We start from the raw sequence: 9,008 nt of genomic DNA on the forward strand, positions 1-9,008 counted from the left end.
GTGGCTGGAAGTCAGATTTCCTCAATGTGATGGAAGCAGCCCATGTGCATTTGATTATTTCATAAAGAAATCCACATGCAGTTGGGGTTAAGTAATAAATCGGCCCTCATTGACAATGGCTTTGATATAAGAACAGTCCTGGAAAACCTGTCTAGGCATCTTTTGTTTATGTATTTGTCTTTATTAATAATTCATGAGTATGTGAAAATGATTAACCACTTCTGTCACTGTTTTTGTGGTTCCTACCTGGTCACTCGACATGGTACTTGCTATAGTGCAGTATATGGGTAGAGTATGTGTTCCTGCATCTCATAAGATGGTATCACTGTATTATCAATGATTAAAATAAAAGTTCTGTGTATTCATACATTACAATGAATACAAAAAAAAGTTTGAAAATGGAGCAGCAAATAATACATGCAGATGAAGAAATTCAAGGGAAAATAGCTGGCATGATGGGTACCATTGCTACTTTTAATTGTCAGACACATACCTGGGAAGAATACTGTGAGATACTGATGCATTTCTTTACTATCTATCTTTTTAAGTGGAGTGGGTGAGCAGACTTATAGTTTGATAAGGATTTTACTGAGTGATAAGGCATTTGAACAGCTGGTAAACTAGTAACCTGAAACCAAGTGAAATAGTGCAGCAATTCAAATGTAATTAAAAGAACAGAAAATCTGACGAGACTGTTGGAGAACATGTTGCAGAGCTTAGGAAATGGCGTAGGACTGTAACTATGGAGACACACCAACTCAAATGCTGTTGCTAGTTTGCGGCATAAATGATGACAGAACCCAAAGGCGGCCATTGTCATTGTCATTTGCTGTTCCCAAGGTCACAGATGACAGTAAGGAAATGTATAGAAAAGCCAATAAGCAGAGATTGCTACCGATGTGGAGATAGACATTTCCCACAGGAATGCAGATTTAAAAATGAAAAATGCCATAATTGCAGAATGAGACATGTACGATTAACCTGAGGACCTGTACAGGAGAAACTGTGGACATAACTGGAGCAGCCCAAGTGACAGTGACATACCGAGGGTCAGTTAAAGAATTGCCACTAGTAGTAGTGACTGGTTCAGGGCCCAACCTACTGGGCAGAGGCGGGATAGCTGAACTGACTTTGGAGACCAGACAATCAAATGACACAGTTACGCCATCAGACACTGCTAACTGTGCATGAAACAGTGTTCAAAGAAGAACTGGGTACTTTGCAGGGAACCACAGCCAAAATATAAAAACTTCTTCTGAAAGAGAAGATTATTGAACCAATGAAGTTTTTAGACTGGGCTGTACTCATAGTGCCTGTACTGAAGCACGATGGCTCGGTTAGACTATGTGGAGACTATAAAGTAACTGATAACCAAGTGTCATGTCTGGAACAGTATCCGATTCCCAGAATTGATTATTTGTTTGTAGCCCTTGCAGGTGGAAAACAGTTGTTTTCTGTTTCTTCCTGTGTGAAGTTGGACATGAGCCGCGCCTACCAGCAAATTGTACTGGATGAGGATTCCAAGAAATATGTCACTGTTAATACCCACTAGGGTTTATTCCGATATAATTGTTTGCCTTTTGGCTTATCATCAGCACCTGCTATTTTTCAACAGACAATGGAAGGGTTACTGCATGGTATCCACATGTGGCAGTGTATCTGGATGATATCTTTGTGACTGGCCTGACAGACGGGGAGCATCTACAGAGCTTGAAAGAAGTGTTCTAGGGACACCTACTTAGGACTGTTAAACTACTACAACATTTCTTCCCAAATTATCAACCCTCGTGATGCCCTTACATCAACATATCAACCCTCGTAATGCTCTTACATAAACATATCAACCTTTGTGATGATCTTACACCAACGTATCAACACTCTTGAACTTTTGCAGAAGGATGTGAAGTGGCATTGGGGGTCAGAGCAAGAAACGGCTTTTGAGCCTTCCAAAAAGTTGCTGCAATCATCAGATGTGTTAGTTCATCATGATGGAGACAAAGATCTCATTCTTTCTTGTGATGACTCACCCTATGGAGTAGGTGCTGTCTTTTCACACCACATTCCAGATGGATCAGACAAACCTATTGGATTTGTTACCAGAGCTGCTCAGCAAAATTATTCACAGTACACAAGGAGGGACTGACTATAATTTTTGATAATTTCATAACTATCTCTACGGAAGGCGCTTCACCATCTGTACTGACCACAAGCCATTGATTTCTCTCTTTAATGAATTGAAAGCTGTACCACAGGTGGCCTTACCAAGGATTTAGAGGTGGGCAGTAACACTCAGAGCTTACGAATATATTATAGTGTATAAAGCAGGTAAAGACCATGGAAACTCTGATGTTTAAGTCGTCTTCCACTGCCCAAAGGACCCATAACAGCTACACAAGAGGATGAGTACTAATGGTGGATCACATGGACATCTTACCAATGACAACAGCACAGATCAAGTCTTGAACAGGAAAGGATCCAGTGTTGTCTGGAGTCCATGAGTATGTCCTTATGGGGTGGCCTAATTGTATTACAGAAACTGAATTCACAGTGTTCCTTTCAAGAAAACAGGTGCTTAGTGTACAGGATGGATGTGTGTTGTGGGGATCACGTGTTGTTGTCCCAAAGCAAGGTCGTCGATCTGTAATGGAACAGTTACACCAATCTCACCCTGGCATCACGCGAATGAAATGGCTGGCAAGAAGCAACATGTGGTGGCTAAAAATGGATGGGAAGATTAAAAGAAAAGTACAGTCTTGTGTAACATGTCAAGTGTATAGAAAAGCTCCAGCAAAGGGCCTGCTGCACCCATGGGAGTGGCCAGGAAAACCTAGGAGGAGTGTACATATTGATTATGCTGGACCATTTCTTGGAAAAATGTTCTTAGTGATCGTGGATGCACATTCTAAATGGATAGATGTTTATCCTGTGCACACATGGACTTCTGCGGCTACCATAAAAAAACTCAGAATCCATTTTAGCAACCATAATCTTTCCTGAGATGATAGTGTCTGATAATGGAATTCCCTTTGTCAGTGTACTATTCAGTGAGTTCACAAGATGGAATGGAATCACCCATGTAACATCTGCTCTGTATCATCCATCTTCGAATGGGTTAGCTGAATGAGCCATGTAGACATTCAAAGAGTAGGTAAAGAAGATTTCAGGAGGCACCCTGGAAACAAAAGTATCTTGTGCATTATTTAGCTATAGAATAACACCACAGTCTACTACAGGATTCTACACTTGATCTTCTACATCCCGATCTCAAGGGAAAGATACAACAAAAACACAAGGAAAACCACAATAAACATGTAAATGCACAGAGCTTTTAAACAGGAGATTTGTATACACTCAAAACTTTGGTCATGGACAAAAATGGATACCAGTAACTGTTCAAGAAGTAATTTGACCAGTTTCATATACAGTGTTAGGAGATGGTAGAGTGGTGTACCGTCATGTAGACCAAATGCACAACAAACACGAGGGAGCAGACAGAACTGCGCTGAAATGCAGAGAACCCAGTTAATGACACATCCTAACAGATCCATCCCAGTTCTGTTGTGCTACCAGATGGTGTGATTGCTAGATGGTGTGGTCACTAGATGGTGTGGTCCAGTGGTTAAAGAAAATGGTTTATCATCAGGAAATCCACAGTTCAAATCCTGGCTCAACCACTGATTCATTGTGTGACCCTTAGCAAGTCACTTAACCTCCTTGTGCTCCATCTTTCAAGTAAGATGCTGTTGTAACTGACTCTGCAGCTGATGCATAGTTCACTCTCTCTAGTCTGTGTAAGTCATGTTGGATAAAGGCATCAGCTAAATGGGGATCTCACAAATGGAGATTATACAAAGGGGCATTCAGAACAGAAAATAGGAGACACTTTTTTACACAGAGAATTGTGAGGGTCTGGAATCAACTCCCCAGTAATGTTGTTGAAGCTGACACCCTGGGATCCTTCAAGAAGCTGCTTGATGAGATTTTGGGATCAATAAGCTACTAACAACCAAACGAGCAAGATGGGCCGAATGGCCCCCTCTCGTTTGTAAACTTTCTTATGTTCTTATGTTCTTAAATAAATAGTTATAATAATACATTTACTGAAGGAAAACCTTACAGATCCAAGGCATCACTCAGTGATGTTATATCACAGCAGACATCATCATCAGTGTCTGGCCCTTCATCACCTATAGCTAGTTCTTTGCAAGAGATTAGGCCTTCTGTATGGAACAGAAGACCTCAAACATATTTGGAAGATTATGAATAATAAGGGCAAGAATGAGCCCCAGATCTCACTGGGAGGTGAAGGGAGTCTACCTTGATCTTCCCGAAAAAAAAGAGAGAAAGAAAAGCAGAATGACTAATTTGTTTGCATTGCAAGTGTTACTTAATAATAAGTAAATAATAATAATAATGTAACACCCCAGTAGTCCTATGTTATTAAGGCTGGCCAACAGTTAGCTGGACTCACCCAGTATCACTGTTGGAAGGTGCTTCCAGGTCCTTGTGTGCCTAGGGACTGAAACTAGCTTCTAGTATGCTTCAAAATATTAAGATAAATAGGGCAGTACCTCCACCTAAGTACCAAGCCACAAGAAAAGTAATACCCTACCATAGGAAATAAACAACTGCATGCACCCTCTTAAATAAAAACACAGGACACAAAAATGATGGCCGGTAAAGGATCCAATTCTATTAAACCAGGTACAGAACTGAGAATGAGGGTAAACAGTAGCAAGGCAAGTAAAAACATTAAAATGATGGTGAATACAACCAATGGAATATGGTTAGCACATCCTTAACATTATATATTAAAATAATATTTTCCCTTAGCTTTGTTTACTGAACACATGTAAATGTTAACCTTTTCAATATCATTTAAATATCAACAGACCAATGCCTTTTTAACTCTTGGTCAAAATAACGGGCTTATACAGTACTAGGTTAGATAAATAACCTTATGTGATGGGCAGAGAAGGGTCCAGGCTGTAGTTCGACCTCCTGATGGTAGAGGACTCTGAGCAGCCCAAGTGTGACACTATTGGGATGACTGAACAGTGATTGATCCAGTATTGTCATCCATCTTAGGTAGTGGCAGGCAGAAATTTGTTTATGGAGAACTTTATTCTGTAAAGCAGCCATTTTGAACACAGGGTAGTCTGCCATTGGTGTTCAGTAATTACAGGGGCGTTACTACAGACATTAATATGGAAGTCTATGTGGGGCTGGAGAACGGAGACAAGAAGAAAGGTGCAGCTTGGTATTTTGTTTGTTTGTTGGTTGTTCTGTGTTAATGCTGTGTTTTGATCTATCATTTCATAACCTTGCTGAGGGGAGATACAAGGTCATGCCAGAAAAGATTCTGAACTAATATAATTATTTCATCAGTACTAAAGCACAACCAGCACATCTGCACAGAACACTTCACAGAAGGGCCAGCATTTGTTTGCACTTTGTTATTGTAATCATTTGCACCAAATGATTTCACAAAAAAATCATAACTCTGAATATTAAATACACTCTCACTCTGACTGCCATCGAGGGATTGAGTTTAAACTCTAAATCACTGTGTCAAGAGTGTTTGTGACCCATCACATTTGGTGTCAGAAGCTCAAGAGGAGACCTATTGCTTGCAAACAAGGGATCAAAATGCACTATACCCTGACGGAACAAAAAAAAAAGGAGAGATGATATAGAATGTCAGTGGCTGGAGAGATAGTGGGAGGAACGAGAGGCGAGCCACCAGAAACAGATGGCTTCATTCATGTCCTCCCTGGTTGACCGGATTGCGAGTACTGGGTTCATGGAGTCATCAGTAGTGTGAATATTCTTCTCCCAGCCAAAGCTCACAAAGCTGACCAAGAAGGATGATCCAAAAGTCTAACTTTCCACATTTGAGAGGGTAGTGGAGTCAGTTACATGGCCATGGGACTGCTAGGCTAAAAAAATCGCTCTATGCTTGAGAGGAGAGGTGGAGTCCGAATATAGAACACTGGATGCAGCTGACACCACCAATGATGACGTGGTTAAGGAGGTTATTCTGAGAAGAATGGAAATAACACCAGAAACATACCACCGCTGATTTCATGAATACCATCTGCCTGTAGGAACATAATTCCGAGTTGTGCCCCAGTACGTTAAAGATCAGTGCATGCGCTGGCTAAATCTAGACACCGAGTTTGAAGGGGATATTCTGGACAAAACATTGGTTGAACATCTGATTGAGATCGTTTTGCCAGGTTGTAAACAATGGATTCAATGTCACCGTCCAACCAATTTGGACGAAACTATCAACCTGGTGGAAGCATACGAAGACTCTCAAACAGAAGGGAGACCGCATCAAAACAAGGACAATAACTCAAGTAAAGCAACCATTAAATGTATCTATCTAAATGCTAGAAGTATCAGAAACAAAATTTTAGAACTTGAAGCCACTGCACTAACAAGTAACTATGATGTGATAGGTATTACAGAAACTTCGTTGTCTGAGAGTGATGGGGACGAATATAATATTTGTGGGTATACACTGTATAGGAAAGACAGGCAGGACAGAAGAGGTGGAGGGGTAGCGCTATACATAAGAAACAATCTTGAAGCCCAGGTGTTAAACCTGGACAAAGAAAATAAAGCAGAATCAATATGGGTCAGAATAATGAACAAAAATTCAAAGGGCATAATAATAGGAGAATGCTATAGACCGCCAGATTCAGACGATAAGCAAAATAATCTTATACAATGACATTAGAAATGTGTGTAGCAAAGGAGAAGCCATACTAATGGGGGATTTTAACTTCCCCCATATAAAATGGGAAAACCTGGTGGGTAGCACGATGGGCGAAATTGAAATGGTGGAAATGACAAATGACTGCTTCCTAACAGAATTTGTCAAGGCACCGACTAGAGGGGAGGCATGCCTTGATTTAATATTTTCAAATAATGAAGACAGAATAACTAAAACAGAGGTCAGAGAACCACTAGCAAACTCAGACCACAACATGGTCTCATTTGAAGTGCTTTTTAAAACCCCAAAAGTAATGACTAAAGCTAAGGTTTACAATTTTAGAAAAGCAAACTATGAAGGTATGAAACAGAGACGAACAGAAGTAGATTTGAGTAAAATAGAGAAAACATCCACAGAAAAATGGCTGTTCTGCAAAAATGTAGTATTAGAGGCGCAAAACAATTACATTCCTAAAGTAGACAAATTTAAATGTAAAACTAAATTGCCAAAATGGTTTAATAGATCAATTAAAAAAATATTCAGCGAAAAAAGGCACTTTGCAGAGTGTTAAAAAGGGACTAAAAACACATTACACAGAAAGAGTACACAGAACTGCAAACGCAAGTCAAAAAGGAAGTTAGAAAGGCCAAGAGAAAAACAGAAATCAACATTGTAAGGAGGCTAAAACCAATTCCAAAATGTTTTTCCAATATTACAACAGCAAGAGAACATTTAGAGAGGAGGTTAAATGTCTAAGAGATACAAATGGCAAAATCATAGAAGAAAAAAAAATAGCAAATATATTAAATGATTACTTTTCACAAGTTTTTACAAAGGAGGATATGGACAACATGCCCCACATGTCAACCAGTTCCTATCCAGTTTTAAATAACTTTAACCGGTACCTGGTACCGACAGACTGGAAAATTGCAAACGAAATTTTGACAAAAGGAAAACAAAAAAGGAAACAAAACTGAACCAGGTAACTACAGACCAGTAAGCCTGACTTCTATTATATACAAACTTATGGAAACTATAATAAGATCCAAAATGGAAAATTACCTATATGGTAACAGTATCCTGGGAGACAGTCAACATGGTTTTAGGAAAAGGAGAAAGTGTCTAACTAACCTGCTTGATTTTTTTGAGGATGCAACCTCAATAATGGATAATTGCAAAGCATATGACATGGTTTATTTAGATTTCCAGAAAGCATTTGACAAAGTCAACACATAAAAGATTAATTCCCAAACTGAACACAGTAGGGATTCAAGGAAACACATTTACGTGGATTAGGGAGTGGTTAACATGTAGAAAACAGAAAGTACTGATTAGAGGAAAAACCTCAGAATGGAGTGTGGTAACCAGTGGAGTACCACAGGGATCAGTATTAGGTCCTAATCTATATTAATGATTTAGATTCTGGTATAGTAAGCAAACTTGTTAAATTTGCAGACGACACAAAAATAGTAGGAGTGGCAAACATTGTTGCAGCAAAGGTCATTCAAAATGATCTAGACAAGGTTCAGAACTGGGCAGACACAAGGCAAATTACATTTAATAGAGAAAAGTGTAAGGTACTGCAAGCAGGAAATAAAAATGTGCATTATAAATATCATATGGGAGATACTGAAATTAAAGAAGGACTAGGAGTTTTTGTTGACTCAGAAATGTCTTCATCTAGACAATGTGGGGAAGCTATAAAACAGGCCAACAAGATGCTTTGATACATTGTGAAAAGTGTTGAATTTAAATCAAGGGAAGTAATGTTAAAACTGTACAATGCATTAGTAAGACCTCATCTTGAATATTGTGTTCAGTTCTGGTCACCTCGCTACAAAAAGGATATTGCTGCTCTTGAAAAAGAGTGCAAAGAAGAGCGACTAGAATTATTCCGGGTTTAAAAGGCATGTCATACGCAGACAGGCTAAAAGAACTGAATCTATTCAGTCTTGAACAAAGAAGACTACGAGGCGACCTAATTCAAGCATTCAAAATTCTAAATGGTATTGACAATGTCGACCCAAGGGACTTTTTCTACCTGAAAAAAGAAACAAGGACCAGGGGTCACAAATGGAGATTAGACAAAGGGGCATTCAGAACAGAAAATAGGAGGCACTTTTTTACACAGATAGAAAGTGTAACAAAGCACTATATACTGTACACAGACAAATGCACTATCCCCACTGAACATTATTTATTGTAATATATATATATATATATATATATATATATATATATATATATATATATATATATATATACATACACACACATACAGAAATAC

At 39.0% G+C, this 9,008-nt stretch overlaps 1 pseudogene; it reads left to right on the plus strand.

The window, feature by feature from the left end:
* Positions 1–1,150: 1,150 nt before the first annotated feature.
* LOC121327870 lies at positions 1,151–3,247 on the plus strand (annotated as a pseudogene).
* Positions 3,248–9,008: the final 5,761 nt, after the last annotated feature.

The sequence above is a fragment of the Polyodon spathula genome, chromosome 1, assembly GCF_017654505.1.
Source record: "Polyodon spathula isolate WHYD16114869_AA chromosome 1, ASM1765450v1, whole genome shotgun sequence".
NCBI classification, from domain to species: domain Eukaryota; kingdom Metazoa; phylum Chordata; class Actinopteri; order Acipenseriformes; family Polyodontidae; genus Polyodon; species Polyodon spathula.